Genomic DNA, 13,838 nt, shown 5'->3' on the forward strand with positions numbered 1-13,838 from the left:
TGTTACTTATTTTGGCAAATTTTATTTAACACTCTCATACATTTTCTAATATCAAAATGTCCCCTATGTTTTTTAACATTTAATTTAACACCTTCATACATTATCTAATATCAAAATGCCCCTTATATTTTTCAAACATTTTTTAACACTCTCATACATTGTCTAATATCAATATACCCCTTATATTTTTCTAATGCTTCCTAGCATTTCATTTAACACCCTCATACATTGTCTAATATCAAAATGCTCTCTATATTTTTCTAACCTTTATTTTACGGCACAATTTTATATAAGTATATAAAACGTACGAACTTGATTTAACAGATAAATTAAGTTTTTGGTTAAGATTCGCATCAATACTTTGCTATTATGAATCGAATTTTTTCGATTCAAACTCAAAACACGAATTTTCTTCCTTCTGAAGAATTCATAGTATCAGATATTGAATGAAACTGAAAATTTGAATAGTGTAAGGAAAACATGAGGCTGAGGGTTTATATAGAAGCCAGGATGGGTGTTTTTGATACTTGTTAAAAAAAGTAGGGCATTTTTGCTTAAGTTGTTTGAATGTTGGGTATTTTTGCTTAAGTCCTTCAAATTTGGACATTTTCTTTTGGCATATGTCTTTTGGGCAATTAATTTAATATTGCTAAAATAAAATACAACTTAAATTTATGGGAAATTATTAAAAATAGGCAAAATTAAAGGGGTCAAAGCGAAATTGCTCAAAAAATTTAGGTTTAAGTAAAAATGCCCAGGTTTTGTGAAATGACGAAACTGCCCCCATATATAAAGTCAGCAAATTTTCACTGTACAAGCGATAGAAAATTCCAAAGCTTCCCACATCCCACGGCAATCCCACAGCGAACATCATTTCCGCCGATTTTCTTTAGTTCCGACAACCGCAAATGGCAAATAAGGTTAGTATATCTCCTGTAATCTTTTTTGGATCAAGTTATTGTTGATATTACTGAGATTTGATTGAGAATTTTGGGTTTGAAATTTTAGGGTTTACGGTTTGAACAATGCTTAAAATGTTTCGATTTTTGGTTGTTTTGGTTGAATTGATTGAGGGGTTTTATGTTATACAACGTCTAGCTTTGATGTATGTGAAAATCGGAGGTCGAAACGACCAATATTTGGCCGAAAATGGCTGCCAAATGGATCGGCAGTCTTGCCGTGGGAACGGCATTTCCCACGGCAAGACGAATTTTCCCACGGCAGCGTATTGGGCATGGTTAGTTGGGGGGTAAAGTGGGTTTTTTAAAACATTGGGGTGTCGGGGAAATGCGTAGCCCACGTCAGGTTTTTATGAAATTTCGCACGTTGTCGTGGGAAAAGCAAAATTACGAAACAGCCCCCCTTTATAAGCACAGCAAAATTTCACTTCTTCCCACGGCAACTTGCGTTTTCATTGTGCATTTCCACGAAAATTCCAAAAGCTTTCCACCTCCCACAGCAAAGGTCATTTCCATCAATTTTCTTGCTTTCCGGCAACCGAAAATGGCAAAGAAGGTTAGTATATCTCCCGTAATCTTGTTTGGATCAAGTTATTGCTGATATTATTGAGATTTGATTGAGAATTTTGGGCTTGAAATTTTAGGGTGTACGGTTTGAACAATGCTTAAAATGTTTCGATTTTTGGTTGTTTTGGTTGAATTGATTGAGGGGTTTTATGTTATACAACGTCTAGCTTTGATGTATGCGAAAATCGGAGGTCGAAACAACCAAACTTTGGCCGAAAATGGTTGCCAAATGGATCGGCAGTCTTGTCATGGGAACGGCATTTCCCACGGCAAGACGAATTTTCCCATGACAGCATATTGGGCATGGTTAGTTGGGGGTAAAGTGGGTTTTTTAAAACATTGGGGAGCCGGATGAGATTCGTTACAACACAGCAGTTTTTTTGGAAATTTATCATATAATAGTGGACCTTTTCAATTAAAGAATTTTCATGAGGGGTTAAATTGAGAATTTTCTTATCTACGGTTTCTGATCGTGTAGTTTTCGAATTTTATATCCGTTTTTTCTGTTTTAGGTTTTTCTATATGTATTTTTCAAATTTTAAATTCGAGTTTTCGAATTTTGTTGCTTTTTGACACAACTTACGATGTAACGACGTCATTTCAACTTAATATTTCGATTTTTTCGTTTATAGGATATATCGATTCTTTTTTTTTTCAATTTTTCAAATAATTTTTCGGTTAGCGACATTCATAGGTATTTCAACTGATAGAGTTCGAATTTCAGTTTCGTTTTTTCGAATTTCACAATTTCAGGATATACCGATTCGTATTTTGAAGATTTCCGATCGATTTTTCGATTATCGTCACTTTAAGATATTTCAACGTATAGAATTTAAATTTCAGTTTCGTTTTTCTGAATTTCACCATTTTAGGATATATCAATTTGTATTTTTAAGAGTTCCGAACGATTTTTCAATTATCGTCACTTTAAGGTATTTCAACGTATAGAATTCGAATTTCAACTCCGTTTTTCCTAATTTCACCATTTCAGGATATATCGAATCATATTTTCAAGATCTCTAAACGATTTTTCAATTATCATCACTTTAAGGTATTTCAGCATATAGAATTCGAATTTCAGTTCTGTTTTTTTGAATTTCACCATTTTAGAATATATCGATTCGTATTTTCACGATTTTCGAACGATTTTCTGAGTATCGTCACTTTAAGGTATTTCAACGTATAGAATTCGAATTTTAGTTTTGTTTTTTCGAATTTTACCATTTTAGGATATATCGATTCGTTTTTTCAAGATCTCCGAATGATTTTCTGATTATCGTCACTTTAAGGTATTTCAACGTATAGAATTCGAATTTTAGTTCTGTTTTTTCGAATTTCACCATTTTAGGATATATCGATTCGTATTTTCACGATTTCTAAATGATTTTCTGAGTATCGTCACTTTAAGGTATTTCAACGTATAGAATTCGAATTTCAGTTCTGTTTTTTCTAATTTCACCATTTTAGGATATATCGATTCGTATTTTCAAGATCTCCGAACGATTTTCTGATTATCATCACTTTAAGATATTTCAACGTATAGAATTCGAATTTCAGTTCCGTTTTTTCGAATTTAATCATTTTAGGATATATCGATTCGTATTTTCAAGATTTTTGAACCATTTTCCGATTATCATCACTTTAAGATATTTCAACGTATAAAATTTAAATTTCAGTTCCGTTTTTTTGAATTTTACCATTTTAGGATATATCGATTCGTATTTTCAAGATCTCTAAATGATTTTCTGATTATCGTCACTTTAAGGTATTTCAACGTGTAGAATTCGAATTTCAGTTTCGTTTTTTCAAATTTAACCATTTTAAGGATATATCGATTCGTATTTTCAAGATTTTCGAACCATTTTCTGATTATCGTCACTTTAAGGTATTTTAACGTATAGAATTTGAATTTCAGTTCCGTTTTTTCAAATTTCACCATGTTAGGATATATCGATTCGTATTTTCAAGATTTTCAAACCATTTTCCGATTATCGTCACTTTAAGGTATTTCAACGTATAGAATTCAAATTTCAATTCTGTTTTTTCAAATTTCACCATTTTAGAATATATCGATTCGTATTTTCAAAATTTTCGAACAATTTTTTGATTATCATCACTTTAAGGTATTTCAACCTATAAAATTTGAATTTCAGTTTCGTTTTTTCTATTTTTCGTCATTTCAGCATAACTTAATTCACATTTTGTTATTTTCGATCGATTTTTCGATTGTTAACATTCCACGGAAGTTGAACATATAGAACTCGAATTTCAGTTCTTATTTGTTAAGTTTTGTCATTTCCTTTTTGATTATTTGGTATTTCTCATTTTTTTATGTTTTTTTCACTAATACATTTGTTTACATATTTATTTTTATGAATGTCTAACAAATTTTACGTGATTGTTACAGGATATTTCTCACAAAAGAAGACGGGTTGACAGCGAGCTGCGCATTCCCGATGAGTCCAGACACTTCCGGGCAGATGCGATATCTCGTGCAGAGCGTATCGCATTATCTCGGATTTCTTCTACATTGACCTCGCGTCAGCTGTGACTATTTGAGAGGACATGTTTCGGGTCCTTCCTTCGTTTACCCGAAACCAAATTCTGCGGGATCTTGGTTCATGCATTTCTACTACGACAGTTACATGCACCCTTTGCCAGAGACGAGTTTTGGTTTAGGATTAGCGACGTTGATGTGAGGTTTAGCCCGTTTGAGTTTACGTTGGTGACAGGGCTTTCGTTTAGCCGTCGGACTGATGTTTCTTCATATATTCCTCGCTCCTCCGAACATAGGATCAGATCTATGTACTTTCGTGATTGTCTGAAGGTGCAGTATCACGACATCGAGCGTGTTTTCTTGTCGAGGCCATGGGGGGATGACAATATTGACGCTGTCAAGCTCGTCTTGTTGTATATTCTACACATGGTTTTGTTGGGGAATGATCGACGAAAGAAGGTGTCCACGGAGTACTTATAGTTAGTTGATCATTTGGATGGGTTTAATTCCTACCCTTGGGGCATCGTTGTATGGCAGATGACATACGATTCTATGTCACAGGCGAGTGAGAGAGTCTGTTCCGGATGGATGCATGAAATCCGTAAATACAACCTTTACAAATTTCCTTTCGCATTTCAGGTAAGTTTTATATTATTATTTATATATATTAATTGACAAAAATATAAATTGATTTATTTACATTGTAAATGATTATATTGCAGTATTGGATATATGAGACTTTAGAGAAGTTACACGATTGGATTGACCTTGTCGATCTCTATGCGTCCCCACGGATGTTGAGGTGGCGTACGCGAGACGTCCCTGTTTGGACTCATATAGGTCGTATTTTCACTAGTGATCCGGTATGTACTAGTAAATTAATAAGTTGATTAATTCGTTATATGTTACAATTATTTTGACTTATATATCTTCATCATTAGGAGGATGTCACATTCTCTCTTCGTCTATCAGTGATCGAGGAGGGTTTACCGTGGTACGCTGAGATTCGTGAGTACATCGGTTTACCCGATGCTGATTCTTCCTCATCTTCTTCGGTCCCGATCATGACTAGAGACGGGGCTCCTCCATCCTCAGGACCTTCAGATGTACCTGTAGAGACTTCTGAGACACATGAGGAGCTTATTTAGCCTCCTGTTATGAAGCAGCCTATATGTTCCCCTGTTGTTCAAAGCCCACGGACGACAGACCATCCTGGAGTGGAGGACCACCCTAGCGTGGAGGAGCATCCTGGAGTGGAGGACCGCACTACCCATCATGCCACCGAGCAGTGTCCCTCATTCGTATCACCTAGTATTTCTACATCAGATGCTACCTTAGCGCACTGGGGTGCTACGATTTTACGTGAGATATCAAGTTTTCGCGATGATATCTCTTCTCAGATGACTCGATTACGTGATGATATCTATTCCCAAATGACTCGATTAGAGGATGGTATGACTCGTTTGGAAGACATTGTCACGCATACATATCCAGCCCCCGTCGTTGAGGTTGTAAAACTACTTCTAATTTATTACTTATATAAAATGTGTTCAGTGTTATTATTCTGACAACTATTATTACATTCGTACAGGAGAGGGACGACGTTATTGGGATGACCTCCCCCATTGATACCGCAATACCATCCCATCAGTCACATGAGGTACGTATGTAATTTCAAATTTATATTTAATGTCCAATATTGTTATTATATTACAATATCGTTATATATAAAATGTCACTGAATAGATTTAATATTACTATTATCTTAGGGTAGTCGACAGGATGGAGCACCGGTTGACCCTTCGATGACTTCACCGATCCGATCTGTGGTATGTCACTTATCAATATAACTTAATTTTTAATACTATTTTGTTATCGATTAATTCATGGTATATATTTGTATAGGGTTTTCGTCCTGAAGGCCAACCAATCGGATCTCCTATCGCTGTAGATCGTCCACTAGAGGTATGAAAATTATTGTTCATATGATATTTTAGCGGCGAAATATCATTTACCATTTTTTCCTTTTGATGCATATAGGGACTCGACATTGATATATCATCAATCGAGGGTTATCTCCGAACACCTTCCCCGAAAGTTCAGGTTATGGGGATTTAAGATTATCGTCATTGATCAATTTGTCTTTAATATTATATATTTTTTTTAAATGATGTTTTGTCTCTTTTTCAGGACGAGCGACTATAGTTACTTGCTGATATCCCGAGCTCAACCAAAAAGCTTGTGGATATTAGTTCACAGGAGGAGGACTTCCAGAAGGATGTTTCTGAGACCATTCACATTGAGGTTTGTCAATTATAATTACTAAATAAATTTAATTGATAAATATGCATCACTGAGATGTTTTAATATATAATCATGCAGTCTATTGACGGAGCACGCACTGTTGACTTGATCGTGATTCAGGATTCTCCAGTTAAACCTCCTCCCGCATACGTAGAGAAGGTAATATAAATCGAATAATGTTTATGATTTTGTTGAATGAAATAATGAATTAATAGTTTTTGTAACATGCAGTTGGTTCGTACAGCACGTGGTCGGATCATCCGAAAGGGTCCACTGGTTCACACCCCGTATACAAATCCACTCAAAGGGAAGGCGAAATGACAACTCAGGACGATTCCATCCTCTGCATCAGACCGTGAGGAATCGTTCCTCACATGGTATACCAGAGTTACAGCTTCTGACACACATGATGTGTACTTCATAGGATCGAAGTCAAAGGACAACTTCTGGAGGCTTGTTGTAGAGTTACGCGAGTGGTTGACCGACGATGTGAGTTCTCTATACTATATAATTTGGTAAAAAGCTAGATATATTTATTAATAACTAACACGTGAACTTGTTTATACTATTTTAGCATGTGGATTCTTTTTTGGCTTTATTACGTCGGCAGCAGGACGATCACCAGTCGACTATCTCACAGCGTTGGACGACTGCCCACACATTCTTTGGAGGCCATATTGAGATGGTCTGGAAGAGTTGGCAGTCCACACCGATTAGCGAGTTTGAGTTTTCGAGGCTCTTCACGAGGATGGTTGATGTAGCGTACACCCCGAGATTGTTGTACAAACCATGAGGGATGGTCGATCAGGTATAGTTTATATATATTTCTATTACATTCAATTGGTTAACGACAACGATAAGTAACTAAAATGTCTCACTGTTTATAGGTTTTCATCCCTATAGACTTCGAGAACGCACATTCGGTCGTCGAAGTTATAGATTTCTGTGAGTGGTCGATTACGGTATATGATTCAGAGGTTTCATATTCGGGGAATATAGGGACTCTAGAGCAGCGCATGCGATTGTACATGACCTTTATTCCCGCGTTATTAGACTCGACGAGTTTTTGGATAGCTTCTGGGAGGACTCCACGACGTGATCCCCTCACTTTGCATCGAGCGTCGGATGTCCCTCAGCAGGGATTGGGCTCCGGTGACTGCGGCATGTTTATGTTACGATTTTTTGAGTGTTTGGTGTTGTCACGGAGCTACGTTTTTCCCCGAGAGTCGTCTACCGTTATGCGTCAACGATTAGCGACGTAGTTGTATTTTCACTGTATCAAGTAGCTCACGAATGTGTATTTATCGTTATTCCTATGTTTAGATGTATATATTTATTGTATGTGCATATGTGTATGATATACTTTATTTGTGGTTATATATGGATATGTATCGTATTTGATTTCATTTTTTAAATAATCTTGTCATGAAAAAACAATAAAAACGTATGATTACTCAAACATTTACTCACTTGAAACAATTACAGGAAATAAAGTAATACTGAAATAACTCATACGAAACAGTAAATTTATTACATCAAATGACAATACAATTACACATTTGAAACAATAATAAAAATACATCGGTTACATAAAACTTAAGTACAACAATGAAGAATCATATAACAAACAAAATTGAGTATAAGCATGTCAAGATCTCGTTCCTTTGCCTTTTGTAGATGAACGCTACGGGAAGGAGCTTGGGACCGGTGCTGGGGATTTACATTGGGTTCGTGTATGCCCCGGTTCGCGGCAACGACTGCAAATCCTCGGTGTAACAATTTCTCCTTGTGATGGACGTCGATTTCTGTTGGATGGATGACCTGGACGACGACTATCGAGGACGGGGGCAATATAACTCTGTCTTCTGGTGAGTGCAACCAATCACATTGATTTCCAAGAGGATTGATCGGTTCCTGATATATTGCACGGTAAATGTCGGTGTGGAAGAATGGATGAACCTATGCGTGCACATTCGTGAGTCTCATATGTCGTGCAACGGCAATGGCATGCTTGCACGGAATACGTGAAAGCTGAAACTTTCTACACATGCAAGACATGTCACCAAAGTCCACAATACCCATGAATCCACCAAATCCAACAACCTGATACCGAGTAGGTATAATCGGTCGAACATCCAGACTTGCAGACTTTGATAGACGATTGCTGATCTTATCTTCTACCCAAGGGGTGAGAAAGTTATGACATTCATCTGTAATTTGAAAAAAAATATTAAGAACACATTTGGTAATATGATTAACAAAGTGGAAAAAAGTACATGAGACAACTTTTAATTAATATCGATTTGATACTTACTTGCATGGGTTCTCCTCTCGTAAAACCATCGTTGCATGGTACCACGAATAAACTCCAAGAGCATGGTTATAGGTAGGCCTCGTGCATGTCTGACAAGGGCATTAAATGACTCAGCAATATTTGTGGTCATGATGTTGTATCGATGTCCTAGAAAGTATGCTCTACTCTAACGCTCAAATCCGACATCCCGTAGATAAGCTTCAGCTTGGGGGTTCATTGAGTCGAAGGATTGCATCATTGAACCAAATTCAGATTCTGTGTATGATTTTGCGGCTTTCCAATATGCACCAGCAACCTGTAAAATGGTAAAAAATATGAAAACTCAGTATAAGCAAAATGTATGTATGAAAAGGATAAACTGTTATAAATTTAAATACTTGTTTACACTATACCTTTGAGTCTCGTTTATACTTTGCCCGCATGTTACACAGAAGATGATGACAACAGCATCCATGGTGGACATCTGGAAAGACTTCAACCATTGTCGAGTAGATAGCATGATGTCAATCTGAGATTATTGCAAGCTCAGAGAGGTCAAGGATGCATTCTTTAATTCTCATAAGAAACCAACACCACATGTCGTGATCTTCTTTTTTGCCGACACCGAAACCAATAGGATATATCTGATTATTACCATCAAGAGCCACCGCAATAAATAAATGCCCTAGATATCGACCTTTAAGGAAAGCAACGTCTATGCAAATAACAGGGCAAAGATATTCTCTGAATGCACAAACGGAACATCTTAACGCCATGAAAAAATTCGTAAACCGATGGTCATCATCTGTTTCAATAGCAGTAACGGTGCCCAGATTAGTACGTTGTAGATTGTAGCAATAATCTGGTAAAAACATAAATGATTCCTCCGGTGAACCCCTCAATGAATTGATAGCCCAATTTCTTGCCCGCCAAGCCTGTGAGTAGGAAATATCAATTTTATATCGATCGACGATGTCCACAATTATTTTTTTAGGCCGATAAATTCGATCAATCATCACAAACTTTGATCTCATTAATTGACCTAAAGCTCGGGCCCCAGCTTGTCTGTGATGTGGCATGATTTGATCAACTAAACATGTGTGGGTAGGATTCATAGAGTTGATCCCCTACACATCACCGACAGTGGACTTGGTTGCATGTATATACCACTTACAATTTTCAGCCTTGCACTTAATTTCCCACTGTTTCTTGTCAGACTTTTTGACACCAAATTGAAATCCTTTAAGTAAGGCGAATTGCGTCACGGCGTCTTTCAATTGGACTTTATTATGAAAAATATCACCAATCTTGACACCATTCTCCTCTCGGATCGATCTGGAACCACTTGATGATGCTGATGGCTGTGGAGGAAAATCAGGAAGCCACCTAAATAGATCAGTGGGGACATTGTCAAAAAATGGCCCAGAATAATTTCCACCACCTGAAGTAGGATCTTCAAGCTGTAAATTATCCATACCCTTGGTAACTGATGTCACATACTCAGGTTCTACATCTTTTGAAGGAATGTCGGGCATATCATTTCCATCAAAGTCACCCCAATAGGGAACTATATCTTTTTCTCCATGAGCCCATGAGTTTGCAATATACAACGGGTCATTACTGAAATCAATCAACTTTTCCAAATCGTATTCTTTTTTGACCTAACTACTTTCTTTTTCATCTTCATCTTCATCTTCATCTTCATCTTCTTCCTTCTACCATTCAATTGGGGTACATGTAACAAAAACAGGAATACATTCCTGAAAGTACTGGGACATGTCAAGAAGACCCTGGACATCTTCATCATTTTGGATCTGGATGGGGCAGTCGAGCTCAATTTTTCTTGGCTTCATTGATACTTGAATGTAGTTTTTCATTGGATCAATACTGCAAGACTCCGTCAAAAGCTCAATAAATCCCTCGAATGTTGTTCCATAAGGGATTTTAATCAATTGTTTGGCTCCTCCAACATATTTCATTGTGTTGTTGCGACCTTGAATCCATTCTCCCTGGTAACGAACCGATGCATAACCATCCATTTTAATTTGCAATCCTGCAATGACAAGTTTTTGAAGATAATTATTCATTTATAATAAAAAAAATCAATAATAACTATGTAAATCAGTCGTACAATTATTAATAATTAAAAAAACTCCTCATATTTTTCTAATATTTTATTTATCCCCCTATAATTATTTAACAATTTATATAACACTTTCGTATGTTATCTTATATCAAAATGCATCTATCTGTTTGTAACGTTCCATTTAAAACGTTTTTATAATATTCTATACTTTGAAATACTTTAAAATGTCAATAATAAAAAATTTCTTCAGAAATCTGAAAAATACTAGTGGATATATCCTAAAACGATAAAATTCAAAAAAACTGAGCTGAAATTCGAATTCTAAAAGTTGAAATACCCTAGAATGGTAATAATCGAACAATTCTACGAAAATCTGAAAAATACGAGTTGATATATGCTAAAACGGTGAGATTCAAAAAAACAGAATTGAAATTTGAATCCTAAAAGTTGAAATACCATAGAATGACAACAATCAAAAAATTCTTCAGAAATCTGAAAAATACGAATCGATATATCCTAAAGCGATGAAATTCGAAATAACGAAACTGAAATTCAGAATCTAAAAGTTGAAATACCCTAGTATGGCCACAATCGAAAAATTCTTCAAAAATCTGAAAAATGTGCATTGATATATCCTAAAGCGGTGAAAGTCGAAAAAACCTATAATTTCAATTATAATGCGCCTACAATGTTTAATACGAAAATGCACCCTAATTTTAATAACATTTCATTTGACCCCTCAATTATCTCTTTCTTTATTTAACACCCTTGTATGTTGTCTTGTATCAAAGCAATACCTATCTATTTTTAACATGTTATATAAATCCTGTATATATTGTAAAATATCCAAAACCCCCCATATTTATCTAAAATATCCAAAAACCCCCCATATTTATCCTAAATTATAGTTAACCCCCCCATACTTGTCAAACATTACATTTAACCCCCATATTATGACATAAAAACTAGACTTAACAAATAAAATTAAGTTTTAGGCTAAGATTGGCATAAATACCTTTTTTTGATGAATAGTATTTTTTCGATTCGAATTTAAAAATACGAACTTCTTTTGTCCGAACGAATCCCTACTAATTGATGTTGACAAAAAAATGAAAGTGAGAGTGAGTGTTTGAGTGATATGAGAAGTGTGTGTAAATAAAATGAGTGAGGAGGGTTTATATAGATGAGAGAAAGGGTAATTTTGACATTTTAGAAAAAGTAATAAAATAAATAAATAAATAAATAAATATGAAAATGCCATTACAATGTAAAATATCCAAAAACCCCACATATTTATCCTAAACTACTTTAACCCCCCATACTTGTCAAACATTACATTTAACCCCCATATTATGACATAAAAACTAGACTTAACAAATAAAATTAAGTTTTAGGCTAAGATTGGCATAAATACCTTTTTTTGATAAATAGTAATTTTTCGAGTCGAATTCAAAAATACGAACTTCTTTCGTCCGAACGAATCCCTACTAATTGATGTTGAAAAAAAAATGAAAGTGAGAGTGAGTGTTTGAGTGATATGAGAAGTGTGTGCAAATAAAATGAGTGAGAAGGGTTTATATAGATGAGGGGAAGGGTAATTTTGACATTTTAAAAAAAGTAATGAAATAAATAAATAAATATGAAAATGTCTTTACAATGTAAAATATCCAAAAAAAACCCCATATTTACCCTAAATTATAGTTAACCCCCCATATTTGTCAAACATTGCATTTAACCCTCATATTATGACATAAAAACTAGACTTAACAAATAAAATTAAGTTTTAGGCTAAGATTGGCATAAATACCTTTTTTCGATAAATAGTAATTTTTCGAGTCAAATTCAAAAATACGAATTTCTTTCGTCCGAACGAATCCCTACTAATTGATGTTGAAAAAAAAATGAAAGTGAGAGTGAGTGTTTAAGTGATATGAGAAGTGTGTGCAAATAAAATGAGTGAGGAGGGTTTATATAGATGAGGGGAAGGGTAATTTTGACATTTTAAAAAAAGTAATGAAATAAATAAATAAATATGAAAATGTCTTTACAATGTAAAATATCTAAAAACCCCTCATATTTATCCTAAATTACAGTTTACCCCCTCATACTTGTCAAACATTGCATTTAACTCTCATATTATGACATAAAAACTAGACTTAACAAATAAAATTTAGTTTTAGGCTAAGATTAGCATAAATACCTTTTTTCGATGAATAGTATTTTTTCGAATCGAATTTAGAAATACGAACTTCTTTCGTCCTAACGAATTCCTACTAATTGATGTTGAAAAAAAAATGAAAGTGAGAATGAGTGTTTGAGTGATATGAGAAGTGCGTGTAAATAAAATGAGTGAGGAAGGTCTATATAGATGAGGGGAAGGGTAATTTTGACATTTTAGAAAAAGTTTGAAATAAATAAATAAATATGAAAATGTCTTTACAATGTAAAATATCCAAAAAACCCCTATATTTATCTAAAATTACATTTAACCCCCATAGTGAGTGAAGAGAGTTATATAAATATGAGAGGAAGGATAATTTTGGTATTTAAAAAAAGTCATAGGCATTTTTTGTTTGGAAATAGTGATTTTGGGTATTTTGGCTTAATAGGAGGGCATTTTGGCCATTTTTTAAAATTTCTCTAAATTTATTGGTCTCATAACTAATAAACTTTAGGACCTTCTTATTCGATTGTATATCCGAAAGTTAGTTTTTTGTACTATATATTATTTATTCTATTCAAAATTTCAATGATCACATTACCATTTTAAAAAATGTTATAAATATCATTTAAATTCTAAAATTTCTCATCTATCCTATCATATTGTCACTTAAATACGTTTATTATATCAATAATTTTTTAATTCATCTTAGTATATAAATTATTTTTTATTTGTATTATATTGTAAAATATGTATCATATATAGTATAATATTAATTTCATGATTGGTACTTAAGTTCAAATTTGGTTAGAGTTTGCGCAATTTACTTGATTGAATCACAGTTTGAAGCGAGCCAATCGCTCACCCAGACTAAACAAGCCACAGGGTCGGCCAGCCATGGCCTAAATTATGCATGCAAGATGAGTAATTTGATAACTGCACCAAAAATTGATCCAGTATTGCAAAATAAT

The sequence above is a fragment of the Mangifera indica genome, chromosome 10, assembly GCF_011075055.1.
Source record: "Mangifera indica cultivar Alphonso chromosome 10, CATAS_Mindica_2.1, whole genome shotgun sequence".
NCBI lineage: Eukaryota > Viridiplantae > Streptophyta > Magnoliopsida > Sapindales > Anacardiaceae > Mangifera > Mangifera indica.